Below are 25,082 nucleotides of genomic sequence, written 5' to 3'. Positions count from 1 at the left end.
AGTTACCAAAGATCAGGAGAGAGACTTAATTTTTGAATTAACAAAATATGGTAGAATACTAAGCAGGAAGTATGAAAAAAAAAAAAGGTAATGTGGACCTCTTCACATTGTCAGTCTCTGAAAACTGAAGTCAGCTAGAGGAAAGTTCATCTTCAGAATTTATTCATTTACTAAAGAGATCTCGAGCACATTAAGATTGAGTTTATAGTCAGGATTAGAAATGGTAATAAAAAAAAGACTTTTTATATGGGCAAAACTTGAAACACCTATGTTTATTCTCTAACTACTATGCAGCAAATAGTTTAAAAACCACAAAACTCAAACTTCTGTGTAATACAGAATTAATGTTGTCAAACATCTGTTGATTCTTCTGCCACCCTCTTACTGCTGAATAATATGACTGAAGGGTCATGTTCAGGACGACCTGATAGGTCACAAACCCCCAGTATGTCTGAAGTACTAACATGTATACTCTGTGTATGTTTTTGTTATGCTGCTTGCTTTCTGGAGCTGGTATATGGGTGTGGTTTGAGCCTCCAAAAAAAATGAATACCGTAGTAGTTTTTCATTGTGATAGTGTCAGACAGCTCTTTGTCTTTAAAATATTCTGCCTCATCTAGTAATTTAATCAGTTGGGGGAGCTCTATAATCCTGATTACAGAAATTTTTTTTCCCCTCTAGAAATAAATAACAAAGGGCTAAGTATTGTCGAAGTATATAATCAGTTGAAAACACTTTGTCAGTTCCATTCATTAACATCTTTATATATATAATGTGTAAGCATGAGATTTGGGCGGTGCTTATTACCTGCGCAAGAGTTAAAGGTCTGGCTCTCATTTCTGAAAACTATGCCTCGTTACTGATGAATTAGTACATCGATGAACTTGGTTTTCGCACAGCCTGTTGCATCTGTTCAAGTAGTATCAAAAATGGCTGATTAGTTAACTTATGGTTTCAGGCAGTTTGAGTGTTGAAAAATTCTGCTTTGGGATTAAAAGATATGAATGGAAAACTTATGAAGGCAGCCATAAATCTTTAAATAATCAGGGTAAGCATGAGGAAAAAAAGAATTCCTAGCTAATTAGAATAAGATGGGTGAAATTGTGGATGTTGGAAGATTCCAAAGATGATCTAAAATGTATGAATGTAAAATTGGAAATTCCCTTTCACGTGGAATATCTGCAAGTATTACTGTTTTCCAAATAAATGTCAGAGGATTGAAACTGATAAAAAGACAATAATGTATTTCTGTTTCATCTCCATCCAACTTGAATAAAATTTGAGATTATGTATGAGAGAAGATTCAGTTTTATTCTTGCCATATATTGGCAATGCTTTGGTTTTCTGAGATACATTTCAGAAAGGCAAGCTGGTGTTAGAGATGAGGAATGAGTTACTAATTTCTTGGAATAATCAGTTATCTTATACTCAAGATACTAAAAAGCCTGCCTACTTTTTATAGTAACAGTGCACAAATAGGCACACTACTAAAATGGATTTCCATTTGAAGGTAGTTGGGTGAACAGAGACTATTTCAGTAGCAGCGTGTGTTTCTTCTCATCTTTATGAATCTCGATCACTAGTGATTTTTTTCCTTGTGGATGTGAATTATTAATTTCCCCTTCCACTTGCTCTTGGATTTTTACCAAGGTGGTGTTATAATCAAACAGTTTATCTTTAGAAATAAAAAGGACAACTTGAGACAGACTGGCTGAACAACCCATTTTTTTTCTCCCTAAGGAGAAAAAAAACTTCCCTTTTTTTTTGTTGGGGGGGAGGGGGGGGAATTGTATTTAATTTACATTTCTTTGGTGTGAAACTCTTTTTTAATTTCGGCTGTATTTCAAGTTCTGTAGTTCTAATTCTTTTCCTCTTCCCATAGTTCAGTGAGATACTGGTCATTATCTGGACCTGCAAGATCATTTGGTCCTGCTTCTTTCATGTTTTTCTGCAAAGAAAAACAGGAAGAATAAAGCAGTCCGAAGGCTTTGGGGATCACACTGAGCTGTACCATCCTTATGCCTCCTTCTAAAGTGAATTCTACAGGTTATTGATCTCTCTTCATTGTGAGAGCTTTGAGAGTTTATTTCTTGTTTGCAAGAGTTCAATAAGGTGGGTGGTTCTCTTGCAAAGGAAAAACAAAAGGTGCTCTGGATTGTGTGCTGCAGAACGTAAGAAAAGTGAAGAGCCCGTGTAAAGGCACGTACGTAATAACTGAGCATAGCATACTGAGTTACAGTGTCATTAAGGGTTTCGAATTATTTTTTGAGGTCCTGGGCAGCAGGTCTGAATTCCTGTGCGAGAAATATGTAAGGCTTCTACATGTTCTAAGAAGTGTTGAATAAACTCTTCTAGCTGAATGTGTTTCCTAAATACTACTTCTGTTATACAGGTCTTCTCCTTATACTCCTTTCGATGTCCAGGTCTCTTTAATTACCAATTCATCTTTATACTGGCTGTCTTAATATAGGGTGAGGCACGTACAACAGAATTCAAATTTCAGGCAAATACTTTTTACCCATTTTTCCTTTAACTCCACATTCTTCCTTTCTAAGGAAAACATCGTATTTCGGGCTTCTGCTTACTATTCTAATTTGTTCTGGAATCAGTGTTTTTCAAATTCCTTGTATTGTTCTTCCTGCATTGGGGCAGCTGTACTTCTGTTTGGTTGCTGCCTCCATCTTGTCTGAAGACAACTTCAACACAGTATTAGTCAGTGATGCTCCCTGTCAAACTCTGTGTATCATTTGCCACTATGATGATGGAATTTCAACAGTGTGATGGGTAGGAAATAATGTTTCAGTAGAAGGTAGTTTAATTTTTTTTGTTTGGTTTTTACCTATAATCGTCATTTTAGACTTTTCAGTCTGGGATATCTTTAAATTTAGCTGTATGGTATGGGGGAAAGTGTCATTATTTAAACAAAAAAATAATTTGAGCTTAATTAAAATAAATACCATAGCAATATTGATTTTATAATGTCAAAATCCTTAGAGTAGATGAATGTCAATGGCAATGATTTTCTTTAAAGTAATTCAAACACAAATAAAACCATGCTATGTAGGAGATAAGAAAATTGTTCCTTAATATGGAAAAACATTCATTATAATGTAAAGTAGATAGGAGTCAACAAATAACCGATTTTATAATGGTCATTTTTGTGTATTTTGTAGCAGATTTATGCACTGGACAACAATTACCATCAGTCTTCAATAGTGTTCCCAAGCATTTCATCCTGTTTAGTAGTAGATGTTTCAGTGTTGTAGTTGAGAAATTTAAAAATGGAGGAAGGAAAGGATGCAAAATAAAGATGTTACTAGAACACAGTTTCCACAGCAAGATGATCTATAACATAAATTCATAGACAGTCCAAACTACCAAAACCTAATAAGCCATATAATAATAGAAGAAAGTGTGGATAATTCTTGCTGTATGGAAGAGCTGAAGTTGGAAATTAATTTTGCCAGTCTTCAGGCCAAATTAAAAAAAAAAAAAACAAACCAACAACTTTGCAAAGCTAAAAAGCCTCAAAAAACTGGCCCGAAGAGTGCTGGATTAACTGATGTTACCATCCTTTAACCGTATCATAGTTGCTGCTACGACTGTAGTCTGTTTCTAGCAAGCTGTTTGGAAGGCTGAATAAGTCTGAGTTAGTGAAACTGTGGAATAAAGGACATACACTCTTGTCTCTAAACATTTTCATAAACAACAGAGAGAAAATAGCTATGCTTAACAAATAACAGAGAAGTAGAAATCAGACTGAGAACAACTGTGGAAGTACCTGAAAATTGCCCAAGAGGCTGAAGCAGTTGCTGAAAGTGATTGATTGAATCTTCTTGAGTTAAGGTTTTACTATTGGGTGAATTTACTTTGGCCTGAGGGGCCTGTAAGGTTAAGTGCAAGGCACTACTAAAAAAGCAAAAGGAGGAGCAGCAGACGGAATGTGTAGAAGATGTGTTAACCAGGGCAGTACGATAAGAAATGCTGGCTGTTTACAGAGAAAAATAAGCAACTTAGCATTGTAAGATCTTGTATTCTGCGTTACTTGTAGTGCAATAAAAACAGCCTTGACAAGTTGCAACTGAATTCTCATGGAGATCATGCAGAAAATGGGGAAAACCTGTGCTGATGATGGCTGCCTTCAGTATCAGCTATGATAAAGGACGGGACTGGGAAAAACATTAAGAATTATTTTTTATGTCAAAAGATTAAAACAGATACCATACACTGTTTATAAAACAAAGGGTTATTATATTCTGTATAGCAGAAGGCAGGGAAATTAAGAATACAGTAAATAGTGAAAGGAAATCTGGGGCAGTAGGATTTGGTCTTTACCTTGAAGAGAATATTCGCCATCATCTTGCTATGAAGTAAAAAAAAAATTAATCAAATAACAAACTATTCACTGTAAGAGTCATAGAGCATGATACTCTTCTTTATGTTCAGTGTCTTGAAACATAGTATGCCAACAAAAAAATCTGCAAAGCTTTGTATGAAGATGTAATGCAGACAGCTACAACAAATGTTTGTGACCCTATGTTAAATCAAAATTCTGTGTTAAATGGGGTGCAGTCTCTGCTTCAGTATCTGTTGCTTTAAATTGTGAAGAGATGTTAGAAAAACACAGTACAAGCATTTTGTAGTTACTTTGCTGAAGAAGTGAGTCTTTTTCATGGTAGTCCGACTAACCTGCAAGGATTTTACTCACAGACTTTCTTCTCATGTCTTACTGTATTCATATAATGCTTACTGTACTCATTATCAAAGCAGAAAATGACATTCTAGTGTTTCATCTGGTTTAATGTGCTGAATGCTGCATGATTTTTACAAATTGGAACGTTCTTTGTGGTGATGCTTAGTACATAAGCACTCGCTAACTGTCCTTCTGTTTACTCTGCTACTAGAGATGTTATTTTGAATGGTATTCCTGGTTTTAGTCACTCTTCTATCCGACACATTTTCTTTAATGAAATAATGAAGGGGCAATAGTATTGGCTGAACATTTTAGTTTTCAGTTGGATAACCTAAAAGCGTTTCTTTCCCCAAATACTGCCTTCAGCAAGTGTGATGAGGTGGGACTTCTTTATTAATTAAAGTCAGGGTCTAATACTTTCTTTTTAAGTGTAGTTGTAAATTTCAATTTTGATTTGTTTTCAACTTTTTTACAATAAACTGAAGGATGTCTCTGCTTTTACCCGCAGAACTTCGGGAATTCCATAGCAAAAACCTGATACAGTTGAAAGAATTTTAATTTAAAAAATTTTAATTGTGCTTTAGCTTTAGTAAAAAAAAAATATTGTAGTAACGCTGTGCATAATTTGTTGCCCTGTAGCTAAGACTAGCAAAAGCTTGAAATTGAAAGGTATTAGGAGAAGATTTCATTTGTTTTAGCCATCTAAAAAGCCACTATAAATTCTGCATGCAAGTTTGACTTCGCTGAATAGCTCTTTCTAACTCATTCCTGCATGGTGTGCTGGTTTTGCATTTTTGCTTTCACGAGTGAGAATATAGTGCTGCCTTCTATAGTCTCCCTGTTGCAATGTTGGTCATGCTGTGCAATCCATTGTTTGCTGCTTGTTCAATTAAAGTTATGAAATGAATAAGTGATACAGTAGCAGAAAAAAAAGACACTGCTGTCCTTAAAAGCTTTTTAGGAAACTCCTGTGTTACATGTGTTTTGTCAATTCAGATGCAAGGCTCTCACAGCGCACGTCATGTAAATGATCAAAAGGGGAGCTCTGTAGGTAGGGTAATGAAGCAGCCCAAACTTCTTGGGAGTGACTGCTAGATAACGTGGTAAACTTTTTCACGTGGAGGAGAGGTGATAGTGTATTATTTTTAGTAGTGTGAAGCAGACTTAATGTTTCCATGACAGTATGCGCCAAGGGCTGCTGCAGTCCTGCCATTCCTTCACGATTTGCTGTTCCTGCTTCAGAAAGTACTGGCCTTCATCTGACCGGGTAGCCAGTCCGTTTGGTGGAGCGCTTAACCTTGGATTAGCTGACTTGCTAGGGAGTCAGTTTTGTTTTAGCACTGACAGAAGTGATAGAATGAGAACACACAGCCAGGGAAAAATGGGATCACAGCAGACCACCCTTAAATAAACTTAAACTTCTGTAGAACTGCGAGCGAGTATGTTCACCTGCAGATAATGAGAGCAAAATAATCACAAACTTAGAGTAGCAGAATATGACAGTGGAAAACAAAAGAGGAAAGCCTACTGCTATGTAGGTTTTCCTGTGCTGTTTTCCACTGACCAGTATCTGGTACTGGTATTTCAGTAGCTTATTCACAAGTTGAATAAAGAATTAGTTATGTTGAGCAGTCCTTAAGTAAATTCTGATATGAATTTTATTGACACTATTATTGACCATTAACAAAATTATTTCAGGCCAGCTGCAAGTGTGAAGCAGCTCTCTCCATCATTGTGTACTGTGTTAGAAGCTCTGGAGAGCCAGTGGTTCGTTACCACCAAAATAACGTCTGTTGATGGAAATGATTTTTGGAGACCATATTTATTACAAGATATTTAGGTGATTTCTAACTTAATTGAATTAAACCTTGTTTAAACTCTGTTAAATTCCTCAACTCTCCTGCAATCATCTTCATAGTATGAAGGAGAAAACTAATATTATTTATCAGAATATTGTTCATGAGAATCATTTTGAAAGGGGATCTAAAATTTCCTGGTTTATATTATGATTATAAACTTGTTTTCAACTTTTTATTTTCAAAAAGTTGGCAGATAATTAAAGATTGAATACAAATTTATGATGATCTCTGCCCTCACATATTTCAGTTGATTATTTTACAAATTTGAACACGTAGTCATAATCAGATATAATTATGTAAGTATGTTTATTAGCTTATAACTTAGGTAGCAGTTCATACTGATTCTTGTACTCTCTAGGCTTTTGTTATACTAATGGAAGAAAGATGCTCCTCTAACAGCTATTTCTAAGCACCTTAATCCAGCTGGTACTCTGAATTTTCTTCAGGACATCTTTGATGGCCTCTAGAACCCAGGGAAATAAGTTAATTGTGCCTACATACAGTTACTGTTGAATATTCCATCCCTCTTCCCCTTTTCCTTCTTTTCCAAAATAGTTATTGGAGATGTATACCACCACCCTCTATATTCATTTATTTAAGGTGTTGCCGATGTATAACTTGATAAATGGTAGATGGTAATTGCTGAAAAAGACCTTGGGAAACTTAGAAAATAGTCTCTTCTCAAAGAGAAACAAAGAAGCTCTGTCGCCTGAAACTCAGTAGGCACATGCCCTTCCAAAGCAGGATTATGCATTGATTCAGAGCTCTAATTAGGTTCTACATGGGTTTTGTCTGTCTTCCAGAAATGCGCTTAATCTGTTTGTTTTTTGGTAGACATAGTCGTGAAAGAAAAAATGACATTGACCTATTCTGGTAATTCGTTTTGTGGTATCTGTAACTTTTTTTTCAATTCTTCATCCCATTTTTAAAGTTGCTTCATCTATTCTTGGTTATTTTTTCCGTTCTTCCTGTAGTCTTTTTGTTGTTGTTGTTTTCTTCCGTATCTTTGTTCTTGTTTCTATTGATGGCCCTGGAGCAGAACATGGTAAGTTGGGATGTTTATATAAAATCTTGTTAAAGTATTTCTGGCCTTATGTAAGAAGTAGATGATGAAGCTAGGATTCTCCTTGTCTGTCCATCTTTATAAAGATGACAAGAAAACTGCAACAAATTACCTATGCATTATTTTCCTTCTCCTTCATTTCTAGTTAGAGTTGTTTTTTGTTTGGTTGGTTGGTTTTCATTTTTGAAATGGCAGCCTTATACCTAGGTGGAAGAAATGCTAATTGTAGAGTTGTGACTCCTGGGGAGACACAGTATAAAGAGTAGAAATTTGTTGTCCTGCACTTTTAACACATTTTTATACTAAATATTACCCAGACTATATTAAGGAGGTGAGATCGCTTTATGTACAAGGCACCTTGGCAGTGGTTTCTGAAGGGATCTTAGCAATTGCAAAGATTTTTGCGTGAAATAATAGTAAAGTAACCAGTAAACGTTTCCCTTTTCCAGCTATTTAAAGCATTATTTATTGCTAGTGTTAGTTTTGAAATCTCGATTCCTAATTATGCAAAAATAAAGCTTGTTATACAAACATCTGTGGTTCAGTGCTGACTGATGATTTATAGCCATCAAGTTCATAGAATCACAGAATGGTTCAGGTTGGAAGGGACCTCAAAGATCATCTAGTTCCAAGCCCCCTGCCATGGGCGGGGGACACCTCCCACTAGACCAGGCTGCTCAAAGCCCCATCCAGCCTGGCCTTGAACACTTCCAGGGATGGGGCATCCACAACTTCCCTGGGCAAGTTGCTCTACATGATGTTATGTTGACATTCTAGCCTTTGGAAAAGTGTCCAGGGTTTTTCACCTACTATTCAATAGAAAACTCAAGTGTTTCTTTTTTAAAACAGCACAGAAATGCTTGAGCTTCCAGTGGAGTATTAATAAGATTTTTCTTTCGTAAGTTGTTTATAGGCTGAGGCTTTAACATGGAAATGTGCTGGATCCTGTTATCAGGAGAAACATAGGTGAGCATGATATAAGAAATTGGAGCTGAATATTATAAATAGCTTACATAATTTTGGACTAGGCCATTTGTAAAATGCTTTAGATTAAACTGGAGACTGGTAAACTGTCCTGGAAAGTGAAAAATTCGATGAGATGTTACTGGAAAGTTGCATTGCTTGGAACAGTTATTAATGAGAAGCATTTAAGACTCCAAGTAATCCTTTTTTTTGTGTGTGGTGTTGGAAATGGTATGGGTTTTCATTTTTTTTTTCTTGATATCTTACGTATTTTAATAAGTATTTTAGAAGCTCTGCCGTATTTTCAAACACACTATGAATAGGGATAACTTAATGTAAACAGAAGTGCCTTCTACATCTTCAGTATTACCATTATCAGCTAATTTTTAATATTTCTACAACATCTATGTACATAGTAAGTTATGTTCATCAAATTCAACTTGTTGGAAAATTAAGTGTGTTTTAAATCCCAAATCTCTCATTTTAAAAGTAACTTCTTTGGGATTTCTTCTCTCTATAGCTTATGTGTCCTAGTTTGAAACCAAGATTTAAACTTGGACTACGCTGGCTTTCTTGGGAATCATAGTTACTATACTGATATCATTTTACTAAAGCAAGCAAATGATAGGTCTGGAAAGGTGAAATGAAACTAGAAGAAGTAGAGATGTGTCGTATGTACGTGCTGCAGTGATGAAAATTACGCAAGTAGGTAATTCTAGTTCTTTGCGAAGCCTTTTGGCTATATTAGGCAGCCAGGGGCCTTTATTTTTCTGTATCTGCTGGTCTGAACATTTAGTTTTTAATGAGCAGACCTATAGCTGATAGAGTCTTAAAGAAAAGTTTAAAAGTTTTAAAATGAGAGGTTGCTTGCCAACTTTGTTAGAATTTATAATCAAAATCAGTGCTATCAACAGAGATGTGTTGAATAATAAAATCTTCATGTCATATTGTGCAGGAAAGTTGTTTGAGAGAGTATAACCACTTGTTGTTTTGCCTTGGAAGATAAATTATGAAAGACAAAGGGAGCTTAGAGCAATGTCTGAATTTCTCCAACATTTTTAACCCATTGTAGTACATATGGTAATGTGCTAATCTGATTTTATAGTTAATGGTATTTCTTGTCATTTGGAACAGATAGTCTATTGCTGTAGTGCTGAGAAGAATACTTAAGCCTGCAAAAGCAAGGCCTGTATTTGCCTTTCAGTAGTCATTCCTGAAATTACTGATTAATTTCCAAAGCAGGTAGGTTGTAGAGATGGACTCTTTTAGTGATCCTTGCAGTATGAGCTCCTGTCTTAGTGGATGGTGGAGAACTCTGCAAAGAGATGCTTTGATACTCAGCACTGAGGAAAGCTTCAGGGAAATCTGTTACTTCTGAAGATCCAAAGGTCAGTCAGATTTAAGATACATACACGTAAAAAAATCAGGCTTTTAAATTCCTCTGGTCATAGAAATATGTGTTTTCCCCTATGCTAGCAAAGACACTCTTTAAATAAATGTTATCTTTCTTATCAGTAAAGTGTGGTGATAGCTCCTTACTGATTTGTAAAATACTCTGAGGGGTAAATGTTTGTTTAAAAAAAAAATAATATATATATATATATACACACACACATATATATATGAAAGGTTATTCCTGGAATGCTATTTTTTTGTAGCAATCTGTAGTTTTGTCAGTGGTCCTGGAAACAGAAGAATGAACGAAGGTTATGTTACCCTGTAAGAGTAGAGATTGGGGGGGGGAAACTCTGAAGGGTTCTTGGTGTTCATGCAGAAAGTCATGCTAATAAGGAATAGTTTCATTGGTTTCATCTTAGAATTAATTTAAAATTATCTTGGAAATTGGTTTGTTGCATACATAATCATGTAAATTCTATGTATTACTGAAATATTTTTGTGGAGGAACTTTTAAAATTATATGTTATATATCTAGCTATGTAGCCCTTGTGCTTTAAGTTGTTAGTAAACCAGGTATTAAATAATATTTCTTGTCTTCCTTAGAAAGTAAGTGGGAAGGTCAGCAGTTTTGCAGTCACCTAGGAGTTGTGCTCAACTGGGCCTTAAAGAGACTCTAACAGTACCATTTGAGCAAATGTCATCTCTTGTTCCTGTGTAAATCATATTACAGTACTTGGAAAATAAAGTGAAGTACGTAGGACACTAAAGCTGATAAATAGTGCAATTTATTCTTATTATGCCATGCTTTACATTCTATATATTTTGCAGCTGTTAGAAGTAATCTATTTGTAGCAGTCCCAACACATACTTTCTTTCACTACTTACTGTAGCTAGGATTTTTTTAAAAGATCTTAAGTGAGTCCAGTTACTAGATTCCATTAAAATTAATAGCACTTTGTACATCTGAGGTATACAGGCTCTTCTAAAAGTCTAGGTCACCTTCAGGAACTTGAAAGTAAGATGCACGATTATATGGATATGACAATAACAATCAAAGGTTTAGGTTTGAAATCTAGGAATTTATTTTTACTAAAAGTCTCAAATTGATTTGGAAACTCTAGAAATCTTTGCTAAGACAACTTTTATGATTATTTAGGGGATCACGATGATTATGTTGAGACATAATCCCCAACATACTCTAAATGCTGGGTTTATTTATTTTGGCTGCATTTTAATCTGTTTAAACAGTTTCCTTCAAATGTCAATCACACATACCCTTTCAGCCCAATTTTAAGGTTGAGGGGAACCAAGGCAACTAGGTATATGATTAAATGTTGTTTAATGAAAAGCATCTGTGGTTTAAGGCATGGCTTTTCTTACTAGATTCAGTAAACTGTGATGGAGGTAGCTCTAGTAGCTCATAGGGGAAAAAACCCCAACTCTTAACTCCTTTCGGTGTTCCGATATCAGTTTTGGTTTTTTTAAGCTTTGCTTTTTAAACAGCTTGTATTTCAAGGGAAGCTTATGTAAAAAGTAGAAAAAATAATTTTTGTCTTTAAAGGTCTTTAGAACATCAGACTGTTACTTATGATTGAAAAAAACAAGTAATTTCAGAAAAATAAGTCTTAGTTTGAGAGTTACAATTATAGGAATTAAACTGTAAACATGCCTTTATTCCTCTAAAGCATTAATATTATTAGCATGTATTACCAATCCAAACAAGTAATATACTTAAAAGCATAGAAATAATGGTTTCCTGTGGATTTCTGGGGAGGAGAGTCTTTTTTTTCAAATTATCCTTTGTGTTCCTCTAGATGTACCTTCACACTTTGCTATAAGGACATCCTTTATACCAGTTCTTTTCCTAGCTTTGACCTCAGGCATATGTCTACACTTCCATTACTTTGTCAGGAGCATTTTTGTGTTTCTGGTGATAAAAGTTTCTTTTCCTCAAAATAACAGGGATGTGTTGCGTTTCTGGCAGAGAATAACATTTGTCCTGTGTGGTGCACCATACACAGTTAAGAGGGACAAACAGTAGCACCATCTAGAAAGTGTGGTTGAGCTTAAAATGTTTTTTCCGTTGAGTTTTTTTTTGAATAGAGAGATTGATACAGGTGACTATTCCTATGCTTATGCCAGTGTTTGTTGATCCAGAAGAATAAAAAGATCTGATCATGATTTAATTCTCAGTTCCTTTTCATGCAAGAAGTACTTGGTGTTATAGAGCAGGGCCCTCTGTTTCTCTTGATACCCATAGTGTGGCATTTTAGGACCCTTTTTTTGTTGCATAAGGGAGGAGAGGAAACCAGAGTATCATCCTGCTTGGAGAGCACTCGTAATCCCGAGTAATCTCAGTAATAATCACCTTCCTCAAGCACAGTTTGTTGCTACATAAATCTATCCACACTTGCTTTTGGAAGTAGTCTGCTAGGTCTTCTGTAGACGCTCCACCACCTTCCAGAATCTTTGCTATACATCGTGTTCTGCTGCCTCATCTCAAATACGTTGCTTTTGGAAAATCATAGCAACTGATATTTCTCAATCCTTGTTGAGTCCTGCAGCTTCCTCCAAAAAATATTCTGGGAAAAGAATTCATAAAATGGTATATCAACCAGTCTGTCACTTAGACCTCTGCAGCTGACATCTAGACCTCGCACTCACAACTATGAGCAGATGTACAAAGAGTAGCTTTGGTTGCTTCTCTATTCTATGCACACTCAACAGTTTTATGTACTGACTTGGACAAAAGCCTCTGCTCTGTTATTTGCTGCTTATCTTCGTTCTTCAGGTAAACCAGTTGGGTGTTCTTACTCCTCAGATACCCCTTACTCTCCCTACCAAGACTGACAGTCTGTTGTACTGTTCTGCCACTCTCAAATGTAAAACAGTTAAATCTTTGTTCTCGCTATGATTTCAGGACTGGTTCCTGGTTTCGAGAGTGTCTTTTGTTGGTGCTGACAGGATCTTCATGTCCGGGCATAAAATGACGAATATATCTGTGGATCTTGAAAAGACTTACAGATTTAGCAACTACCCTTTTCATCTGTGAAAGTATTCTTAGCTGGACTCTAGCATCCATGTGTCCATTGCTTTGGGAAGGAGTTAAGAATCATATTTAAGAGAGATTTGGGATTTGGATACGTTTTCACTTCTTCCCAGTAGGCCAGAGACACTGTCAGTTCAGTGCAGACTCTTGTCTGTCCATATGTCCAAAGATCCTCTGAGAAGCACTGTCTCCAAACAAAGATAAAGCATCACGTTTTTTCCTTGTCCGAATGACGAACTTGTAGAAGATGACTCTTAGGTTTTTGCAAAAGATGTGGTTGATCCTTCTTTAAATATTATATCTCCACTAAATTTCAGGTTGAAATTTACAAAAATAACATCCGTTTCCTACTTACTGTGCAGAATTCACAGAGCAACGTTGGATTTCTCAGAGGTAATGCCACTTCTTTCTCAGAGCAGATTTCATCCATTGAACATAAATGGAATCTTTCAGTAATACCAGCAGCTGTTTTGACTCTGAGACCCAGGTCTCTTGGCACCCATGTGCTTAGATGACCTCAGATGCCAGATTTTGAGTGATTTATGAAGGAACAGTCAGCTTTCCAAGTTTTCACATCTGTTTAGGATCCTGGACAGTGTTTGTAAAGGGATGTTAATTTGTCTGTCTTCTTTGTGCAAAGGATAATTACTGCCTCTGATAGATCAAATGATACAGGTCTGTACATTGCAAATTGGTACAGGCTGTACATGCAGATCCTGGAACTGTCATGGGTGTCTTACAGCTACTTTGCCTGGGCAATATATGCTGGCAGTAATGGTAAGTGTGACAATGGTGGTTTTGTGTCAGGAATAATTAGATAGTGGAAGATCCTTCAAAATATGCAAATGACCAGTCATCACCAGTTGTCCTGACTATACTGTTAATTTCTCAACAGTCCTTCAGAAGCTAAAAAGAAACCACTCAATGGCCACTCATACTCTTCTCCATCGCCAATTAGGTTCACGTCTGATTCAGTTTTTAATACTGAATCTCTTGCTCTCAAGAATGACTTGGGCATTTAAAATAAAGATGGCGTTTCTTGCTGCAGTGCAGCTCAGCTGACTTTGTTTCTGAAGTGTCACACTAGCCACAGAAAGGAGGTGACCTTTTGCACAGAAAGAAGGTGGTACTATAATTGGTTTATTGATTGATGTATTGTTTTTGACTGTCATTCCTAAAAGAATTACGTTTTGTGAGACTTGTGAAGATTTTCCTGACTTTTAAAAAATGGACATGACTCTAAATGTATTCTGGAATTTGTAGTTCCCGAGACCATATGTCACTTCTGCATCACATAGTTAATAAAACTTACAAGAAAGGAGTGTTCTTTGGAGGAGATAATTCATTAGGAATATTATAATACTTCATCCTTATGCTATTTAACTTTTGTTTCTGAAGGTTACATGAGAGAGTTTTCCTTTACAGATAATTTTCTAAAGACAGCATCCTGGAGAAAGTTTCTCTACTGCATAATAAAATTTCCAAAATAGTTAATGTCAGTAGGTTCAGATTTTTTATCAAATATCTTTATCAAATGTTGGTTTCACTATGATGGTTCCATGGAGAACTTTTCAGGCAAATGACTGCTTAACCATTACCTTACTATAAAATGTTTTCAGATTTTATATTCTGAGTTTTTAAACTGTGGAGGGATAGTTAAGATGATAAAGGTGACTTGAACCTTTTTAGTAAATGGATAATCTACTTTTCATTATCAAAACTAAAACAAAACCAGAATTTTTTTGTTGTTGTTTGGTGGCTCATGGGTAACCAAAGAAAAAAGAATGAACTTACTGTAATACAAAATATGAAGCCGTATAGTGATTTCAGACACCATCCAGGTGGGCTGATTAACTGTTCACAAATACTTAAAAATCATGAAGCAACATGAGGAATTGTGGGTGGCAATCTGTGTTTTAATGTCACAGCAAAGCAAGTAGAGCTTTCTGTTCATAAGCTGCCAAATATAAGCATACACTATAGTCTTCAACGTAGAAAACGTTCAGAAATCCCAAAATGAAAATGAAATTGTGCCCTTATTAAAATACTAAGTAATAACACCAGGCACTAATACTTACCTGGATTAAATGAAGACAAATGTATTTCTATAGTTGAAGCTTGATGTGCAGCTGTTCTTAGGGAGGGTGGAAGTGGCACACATTCATCTGTAGAAGAATTTATACGTAGAACTTGGGAACGCACTACATATTAAATACATAGTTAGTGTCTCACGTAATATGCTTGTAAACTTCAGTGTCTGTCTAATGTGCTGAAGAGAAATTTCATACAAAATACTTGAGCTGCTTTCTTGTATGGGCTTCTGCACTCTTGCTCCTGTTTGGAAAAGCTGATCTTCTATTCTGATTGTAGTACTTACACTGTATGTAGGGGAATACGTGCAGTGTTTGATGCTACAGTATAGGTGCTCATTGAATGTTTTACAGGCATACGAAGATATGTAACAGACTTCTAGGAAAAAAATGAATATAATTCGGGCAAGCATAATTAATGTGTCAGTATGGTTTTATCTCAAATGCTCCTTACATCTCAGATTAATGTATGTTACTTTAGATTGTTTTTACATGTTCTTTGGTACTAGTCCTGACTTCACTAATGTCCTTATAAACCACCAAATGAATTGCATGTAGAGGTCAGATGGAGCAATATATTGGAGTTACTTTTTTTTTTTTTTTTTGGCTTTTCTGTTGATAGAAGTTGTAGACTGACTCTGCTCTGCTTCACTAACTGGGCCAGATGGGTCTGACTGCTTTCTTAGATGAGCCAGCCTGCACTTAAAAGATGTTTTTAACAATACGGCTGTATTTCATTAGAAATGTTTCATGATAAAATTGTCTTTGGGTTTCTTGTTTGCCATTGCATATAGGATTTCAGAACTAAATTTGTTCTTAAAACAAAAATGAAGTAAGTTTAGAATATCTCAGTAATTTTTTTTAATGAAAGTTACTGGAAATTTATCTTTCTCAAATGTTATGAATCACGCTAATATGGAATTTAAAAATCATACTTTTAGAAAAAAATATGAAATGTTAGCTATGGAAAGTAGACAATATATTTTGAAATTAAATGCATTGCTTGATGTCTCTCTAACGTATTAAAAGTTGACTATACATCCATTTTGTGTAACTTTCTAAGAATGTGTCTTATTTTTGCACATCTAGTTCTTTATACTAGTTCTGGTAAGTTTTCAGCTGGAGAAAGGAAGAAAAGAACACTACAGGTATTCTTGTTCTAAAAAAAAAATGGCGATATGACCAAAATTAAGTAGTTCGCAGAACAAAGTTCATCCTTGTACTTTAGTTTTATGAATAAAAGGACAGTTGTTCTTAGTCCTGTATTTTACATAAAAGGTCTGTCTTTTTCCAGCTATGTTTCAGATTTTTCCCTTTCAAAATGCTGTCTTCACCAAGGGTCATAACTTTTCCGCAACAGTTTGTTGCATTTTTTCTACAACAGCTTATTATGTCAGTGTAACTTTGTTAGGCTCGCACCTGTTGTTGCCTTCTTTGCTGTCATCTTGTTCTGGGCATGTATCTGAAACAGCTTTTGGACTTATGTCCTGTGTTCCCTAAAATGACTCAGAAGGCATTGAGTCTAATTGATTTCATCTCATCAGTGAAATATTTAGTGCTGCTACACCATTCTTCTCACATAGCTTTGATTTGGTGCTTCTACATTTTCTTAAGCTTTTAGGAGACATATGCCTGTTGTTTGTCTTTATTGCCATACAGCCCTAGATATGCTGGGCATATTACAGTTATCTTTCATGTTATGAATACCTATTGAATTTACACATTTACAGCTATGTGTAAGAAGATAGAAATATTCAATTTATATTTCTTCTGTGACACCTTACCTCGTTGTTCCAAAATTGCAATGCTTTTGTTTTAAAAAAGACAATAAATGTATACATGCATTTAAAGGATTTAAAAGCTAATACAGTAGTTGTAGTATGAAAATACTTCATTCACTACAACAACATTTTCTGATGTGAAAATGTCAAAACACTTTCAATTGTAAAAGTATATTCTTCGTTTATGGCAGTAAATAGAGGCCTCTGAGTGGAAGCTGACAACGCATTTTTTTCAGCTGAAATGTATCAATGAAATGTGATGATAAATATAAGAATAGCAGTGGTGCATAAACAAAGCTTAACTAGAGGTTTATATATATATATTAGAAGTCTGAAAGCCTATTTCTAATGAAGAATGTTGCACGAGAAAGTCAAACTTCAGAGCAAATGCTGATAGTTCATGTGACAGATTGGCCACCTCAGTAAGAAGCCAATGGCAGCCATATGAAGTTAAAATAGTACTTTAATTCTGAGCATTTAAAATATTGTTCATGTAAACAGATTATTTTTAAATTATTTAAGTGCATTAACTATGACTAGAAACAAAAGATATTCAGGTCAGGGTCAAATGTGGAAAACATAAACTGACCGCAGGTGGTATTCAGCAGTTTGTTCTTTTGCCTCACTGACTGACTTGCTTTTTAGAAATGTCAATTAAGTGCTTAGTTTAATAAACATGTAAGTGAAGCAAATGAGAAAGTCAAGTGTAAATGGGAAAAAACGGCTAGAATACAGCATTGAAATAAATTAATTGAATCTAGTGGATCTTTAACATTCAGGAAAAGGGATAAACTCCAACTGAGAGGTCACCTAACTAAGCACCAGTTCGGTTTCTGAAAGGACCAACAGGTGTAAGTAATATCCTGATAACAGATTGTGCTGAGCATGCTATATCATATGAAAGGCACAGCAGTATGCCTTATTATGAATATTTCTTCATAAAAGTTTTAAATAAAGTGGTGGGGTGATTTATAAGCATCCTAGATATGTGTGGCATCCTCGTTTTGTTTCTCCAAGCTGATAAAGAGATGGAGTTCAAAACAAAAATGACTTAACCTGTAGATACGAGCATTTTTGTATAATGTGGGAGGAGCATTGGTATTCATGTGTCTCTCAACCTTGTAGAAAAGTTTTAGCAATACATTTATGACAGTAGCCTCAAAATATTTTTAATAAAAGTGAAGTCAGTTTCATATGTGGGTTTACAAAGGTTTAACTAAGGCATATCAATAAATAGGTTTCTTCTGTGGGTTATAAATGAGAGGAAGTAGAATCTTTATAAACTTACAGAAATAGTAGAATTTATCTAATGTTAAGATTATACAGGTGAAAGGAAGTGAAGAAAAGTCATTCCAGATAGGTCAGTTATTAAATCTAGTATTAAAAGAGGGAGATCAGGTTTGTATCCAAAGCATTCCTAGCTTTAGCAGTTACTTACGTGGAAGTAAAGACCTACTGGAGCCAGCAGTGCCAACATTCAGTACCCCTAAACTTCTGATGTCTCTCATCCTGAGTCTTATGTAAAAGGGGATAGGCTTTCCTGAAAAAAATAACAAGTTGTTGCTTAGAGAAAACCTATTTTAAGGTTGGTATTTACCTTCCTGAAAAGGGTTAAGAAATCATTTTGCAGCCACGGCCATACCACTTAGTTTATGATTCTTTAAAATGCATGTTTGGTTAACAACAGGGCTGTGAATTTTTTCACTGATGAAAAAGCCTTGTGCAAACCAGCGACACATATGCTGAAGTGCAGCTCCCTGGCGTGGATGTTGTTCTCCAAGTTAAATTCCATAAATAAATCCTCAAATTCAGTGCCAAAATGGTCTCGCAGCCTAGAGAAGAGAAGGCTCCTGGGAGACAGTATAGCGGCCTTCCAGTCCCTGAAGGGGGTCTATAAGAAAGCTGGGGAGGGGCTGTTTGCAAGGGAATGTAGTGACAGGACGAGGGGCAATGGTTTTAAACTAGAGCAGGGTAGGTTTAGATTAGACATTAGGAAGAAGTTCTTTACAATGGGGGTGGTGAGGCACTGGAACAGGTTGCCCAGAGAGGTGGTGGAGGCCCCATCCCTGGAGACATTCAAGGCTAGGCTTGATGAGGCTCTGAGCAACCTGATCTAGTTAAAGATGTCCCTGCTCACTGCAGGGGGGTTGGACTAGCTGACCTTTAAAGGTCCCTTCCAACCCAACACATTCTATGATTCTAGTTATACGAGTATCTTTCCTTATGCTATCAAACTGTTTCACTGCATGGAGCTACAATATTTAGTGGAACCTGAAAGGCTGATCAAAAGTAGTCAAGATTCATTAATACAGTCTATCAGTAGCTAACTAGGATGGTTAAAACAGGTTTTCAAGAGATAATCCCTCAACACGGAAGAGTTGTAGATTATTTATAAAGGAACTCTGAAATATAAATAAAAACTTACAAACCTGTTTTCATGTGGAGAGAGCTCTTGGTAAAGAGGTCATTGCCTCCACTTGAAAAAATATTTGAGGATTCGTAAGTTGGTAATTGCTATGATCTAGTGCATTTGCTCTCTCCTAGCTTTCTTTTGGGTAGCTCCTGTTCCCAGTGTCCATGCTAAACCATTGGGGTAAGGTAGGTAGTTCTGCCACATTAAGGAAGGAAGAAAGTAGTACGTACTCAAATTTTATCTGAAGACTTAGGGCTTGGTTTTATGATCACTTGTAAAAGATGCTAATGTATTTTAAATTTTTTTCCATTTTTTTGGAAAATTTGAAAAAAGTTACCTTCCACTTCTTCAGAGTACTAAAAAAATAATATTTTCTGGGAGGACAGCGAGACCACTATCTTTGTTCTTTCTACAAGACAAAATTAAGCCAGTGTTTAGACTTTTCCAATGCAATAAATGTTGGTCCACCTATGGCAAATGTTTATTCTCTTTAACATTGAGCTGCTGTTTACATTTCAATGAAGAGGGAACAGCTGGGGCAGAAGAGCAAGGGAGCAGTCATTAGTTTCCTTCACATTTTCTTGATTAAAAATGACAGGGGAAAAAAGCATTGTCACAAAAAATAAACACCACGCCCTTCTCAAAATAAATAACGCTGTAAAAGGACCTGGGTGGCTTTTTAAAAATGGAGATGTTCTGGTGTCAGTGAGATTGTGGGCTCTTAGACATTCAGTATAATGACACAATATTCAGTAGCGGTTTATGTAGTTCCTTGATCGGTGGTTTAGGCTATTACGTGCAGTATATAACAGCAATAATAGAAGACGAATTAATTTCATCGGGGAGGTGACTATCTTCAGTAGTGAAAACGCTGAAGTTCGGGTTCAGTTGTGTGTTTTGCTGTCGTGCTGCTTGGTTTTTGCCTTTCTTAACGTTTGTTCTGCACAGCTTCGAGCCGATAGGAGATCCTTTGTCTTTGCAGTCATGGAGCCTCTCTTGTACGGAGCCGCCGTGTGAGAGCATCCCTTCCTGTACACAAAGGTGTTGCTACTGTGCTCTGCCGTGCGCAGCCATTTTAATCTGAATGGGAAATCTGTCTGGGGACCCGAGTGCAGTAATTAGCAGTCTCTTCAGAGTGTCAGAGCAGAATTACCATTGTAATGGTTTAGCTGGAGGATAAAGGGATTGAATTTGGGTCTGCCTTCCTGCCAAACTAAATGAGTTGCCATGGGAATTTTCAAATATAAGAGGCGTTTACTTAAAGCAATTTGGCGGGTTTGAATAAACTCATAAATTACGGGTTTTAGAGGAGAGATCCCTGCTTTCGCTGGCATAGGCTGAACAGCAAAGGCGGCTGTTAGAAAGCTGCTTACATTCTTAATGAGAATAAGTTGATCCATGCTCCCGTGCAGACTATCAGCTTATTAAGGCTAAACTGTTTCTGCTAAATACAGTACAGTAAGCACATTTTGAGAGACAGAGTTTGCAACAAATCCCTGGAGTAAAAAACAAAATCTGATTGCTCTAAACATAAATTGAATTTCCTTTGCTAGATTAGATCTATTTTCAAGTAATGCTATTAAAAATGGTTCTCTGTATTGTTTCAATAAACATTAACCTGCTATTGATTTCAACTTTCCTCTGTGCATGTAGTATTTATTACAACACTTGTCAAATCTGCTTCTGAAAGGGGAGGAGGGCGTTGAAGGCTTCTTTGGAAAACAAATAAGGTGCTATGGCCCTTCGAACTGTTTTTTTTTGGGTCACATGTAAATGTTTTCCCAGCTCAGGCCTGCCTTCTCTCTGAAGGGAGTTGGGCTTTGACCTGCTGACTTCTTTGTCAGCACCAATGCTATTGAAATGTGAGAAGATGGACTTGGTGCTTTCACAAATGCCTCAAGTGATGAACATCACTTATGCTTGTTTAACCTTCAGTTGTGCTCAAGAAGTCGGCTGTAGCAGTAAGAACTGATGACTGGTGTTTTGCACTGCTTGTTTGGAAGCGTGTATTAATGTTCTCCTAGCCACTTAGATTTGATAACTTAAAGAAAGAAATAGGGAAACTTACACATGCTTAAATACTTTGATACTAGATTTAAAAATGTATATTCAAGGACATCTCATACTTGGAATAGTATGCAATATTTCCCCCCACAATAATTTATATTGGGTATATAGCTTAAAGCTTAAATGTTTCCTTCTGATCCTTTTTAATGTGTATCTCAAATCTTTACTCATCATAACTATGAGGATATGGTGGAGGAACTAATTAAAAAGAGAGCAGTACTCCCATAAGTGCAGTAATTTAGACTTTTGTTTAAAGCAGTAAAAATATGCTTAGAACTCCTTGATATAATCTTGCATCACTAGCAGGAATCCTGTAAATTAGCAAAGGAAAATAGTAAATTTGTGCTGGTGATTCAGTAGCTGAACAGCTGCTAAGTTCTAACAAATTCCTGAACTGTTACTAATGATGCAGCTGAAACTCCATTTGGTAGCCTCAGGGTACTGTTTCTGTGAAACTTCAGAACTATCTCCAAAGAAATTAGATGAAGAGCAGCATTTACTATTACTAATACTCAGAATTTTAGCTGTTCATTTAAAGTTACTTTGAGAAGTATTGGTTCCTCATAGAATGTACATATATTGGTTCCTCCAGAGCATGTGTGCTTAAGATTGCCAGTGAATTGATTTCACCAGATTTATCCCCACCCCTGTACTTTCTTAGTTGAGTTAGTAGAAGGGGACAGCAAAATTTAAAGGTGTTATCAAAGTGTGAAGTGGCTTGTGAAACTGAAACTATGAATACTCACACACTTTGTATTGCAAGAGGGATGCTAAATGATTAGAGGATATTAACAGCGTTTTGGTTTCTTTTTAAAAAAAAAAGTACAGAAAAGTCAGTGATACAGAGAACTGTTTGGGATACTGAATGGAACCGAGTGCATCACTTAGATCTGTAGTACCAATAGCTTACAGCAGCTCTGCAAATCAATGCTATTTACAGAAACCAGGCAGTAAGAGCAAATGGGGTTACTGGTATTACAGTTTTCAAATTTCTTACTCTGGAATTTTTTTCCGCATTTCAGAGTTTTGGTTCCATAGGTTGGGGGGCTTGTTTGGGACCTATCTTTAGTTCAAGTCTTCCTCTTCTCTTCTGTGCTCAACTTGCACAGCTGAGGTGGAAATAAGTGACAATGGGGGCACAGGAACAGCTTCAACTGTTTTTTCTGCCAGATCAGATGTTGGGATAGGGATATTTGCTAATTATTGATAACTGGTTCTCGGCTGCATAGTATGATCTTAGTTTTGCAATACCTGGGAGGAAAGTGAGGGGTAAGTGGAATTGCTGCCTAGTATTTAACTTAATTTTTTTATGAAGGGTTTTCATAACCTGAAAATTATTGATCAGTCACATCAGAAACATCCTTCTCCAGAGTGAATGAAGACATGCATCAGACAGATTACTTCGTAGAAGATGGATATTTTCTTTGAAGGATGTTCTGTCTTTTATCTCATGAGCAGCGCAGAGAGAAACCTTATGGTTTTACGATCCAAAAGTATAACATATTTAAAAATATCTGGATAGGAGCCAGGTCACCTGTTATCTTGTCTTAGGTAAAATGGAGTTGGACCTGCAGAGATCTGAATCTGATTCCAACTGTGGCGTGTTTTCATGAGATGTGATGAGCCTGTTTAACAATTAGAAGCAAAAGTCCCCTTTCTGCTTCACTGCTCAATCCAACTGCAGACTATTTATTTTGCGGATGAATATAATAAAAAAGCACTTGTCAGGCCTTTCCATGAGCTGATTGTATTTGCTAAATGGTACAAAAGTAATCCACAAAATTTTCTGGTGATTTTTGAGAGGTAAATCACCTTACTGAATGTCTCACAAGCACCAGAGCACACAGAGGAAGTGTCAGTGGCACGGACGCAGAAAAGGTTGGGAATACCATAGTGGGGAGGAAGTGGAAAGCCATGCAAAGTAGTTGTTCTCCTTGTTTAATTTGTTGTATTTCTAGGCTTCTTGGTTCCTGCTGGTCTGGGAATCCAGAGAATCAAAGAAATGTGCATTCTGCTAGAACAGTAGGGGTAGCAGATGTTTCTTCTCAAGGCACTCCCCCTTTTCTGATAAATTCTCTTGAAGTATTTTTATCCATTCTCCATTTAATTTTGCTTCTGCTGAGGCATTGTTACATTGGCTTCTGATCTTTAGATTCCAACAGTTTGTTTCTTTCTGCAATTCTTTTCACTTAATCACTAACTTAGAAGCTTTTGGGAGCTGAAGCTATGCATGCATATTGCAGGTATCTGAACTTCCAGATCAGAATAGCATTTATGTACTGTTATGCTAAAATTAACATTGCATGCAGAGGCATAAAAATAAAATGCATCATCCAAAATCATAGAATTCTTGTCTAAAGAAAATCAACAGTTATCACTTAGGGTAGTTCTATGGAAGAATATAATCCAGAAACAGGAAAAAATATTCATTAGGAAATTTATTTTTTCTTTTTTTGGGGGTCCTCACACTATCAAATCAAGCATTATTTTCAGTTTATTAACATGGAGCTTTGTAAGTATTGGATATACTATTTAAGTGGCATGGATTTAAAGTTGGTGGCCTAACGTGAAAAAATTGCCAGTTTAGGGTGGCGATGTTTTACAAGAGATTTAAAATTAAGGGGGGGTTCAGTGTTTTTAGAACACAGAGCGCAAATACCAACGAAGCTCAAAGGTCTCTGCAAAACATGCATGGGTATAGATACTTAGAATAGTAAGTAAATGGTTGAGATTGTAGCCTTTGCTTCTGATGAGCAAATCTACAAATGGAGAAAGCATACTTCACATAGTTTGAGGTAACCACTAGAGGAGCGTGATTAGTACAGTTGGTCAAGGAAGTTGGTCAATAATGGTATTCCTCCACTGAAGGTCAGCATCAAGAGAAAAGAAACTCAGAAACGATAATGATTTTAAGTGAAGAGAAATGGGCAGAAACTGAGTAAAATAAAAAATAATATTGTAGGAGAAAGAAGAGTAAGAAAAATGAAAATAAATATTTAAATATGAAAATAATTCAGTTGGTTGGCAGATGGTGGATTCCAGTTAGAAAAGAAAAATCCTGCCTCTAGTTTGGAAATTAGACTGCCAGGCTTCAGTATTAGCAAGACTAAGACTCTAATTCCAGACGCAGCTGAGTCAATTGACAGCTCTGCACAGGGGAGGTCTCAACTCCCCTCAGTCTGTCCTTCCTTATGATGGCACACCTTTGAGCCTGGTGAGCTCTATCAGTTTTGTAATCTGGCAGAAAACTCTTCATATTTAAAAAAAAAAAAAATTTTTTTTTGCCAGATTAGCAGGTTGACATGGCTCAGTCATGGATACAGTGATGGACGCAGGATAGTAACAGTGAGGAAAGAGTAGGATTGTGACCACCACCAGTTAAATTGGCTTAAAGTACCACAGGAATGCCAGCTGAGAGGCTTTTTACATCTTCAGAAATAATTTTGGACTCCTTTGATAGCCGTGTAAAACCTCAGCCTAATCATCCAGAACTAATTTGTAGCCTGGGAAAAAGTCTTAAGATAGCATTTTAATTTTTTACGTTGTAGCATCGGCTCTTGTATTTTCTAGGTAAACTTGTCTGAACACGTTTCCTCTGAAATTATTCTCCGTAAATTTTCCATCTGATTGATTCCCATTCCATTCTCTGTTTTTTAAGGTCTCAGCTTTCTGAACTCAATCATGTGCAGATACACAGCGGCTTATT

General features: G+C 36.2%; 1 protein-coding gene across 10 annotated transcripts in view; it reads left to right on the top strand.

Moving 5' to 3' along the window:
- Positions 1 to 25,082, top strand: part of QKI (QKI, KH domain containing RNA binding) — a 161,335-nt gene that overhangs the window by 110,117 nt on the left and 26,136 nt on the right. The gene's annotated exons all lie outside the window — the stretch shown is intronic.

This window comes from Chroicocephalus ridibundus, chromosome 3 (genome assembly GCF_963924245.1).
Source record: "Chroicocephalus ridibundus chromosome 3, bChrRid1.1, whole genome shotgun sequence".
Classification (NCBI taxonomy): Eukaryota; Metazoa; Chordata; class Aves; order Charadriiformes; family Laridae; genus Chroicocephalus; species Chroicocephalus ridibundus.
The sequence above is the reverse complement of the archived record's forward strand: the minus strand, read 5'-3'. Positions and strand labels throughout refer to the sequence as shown.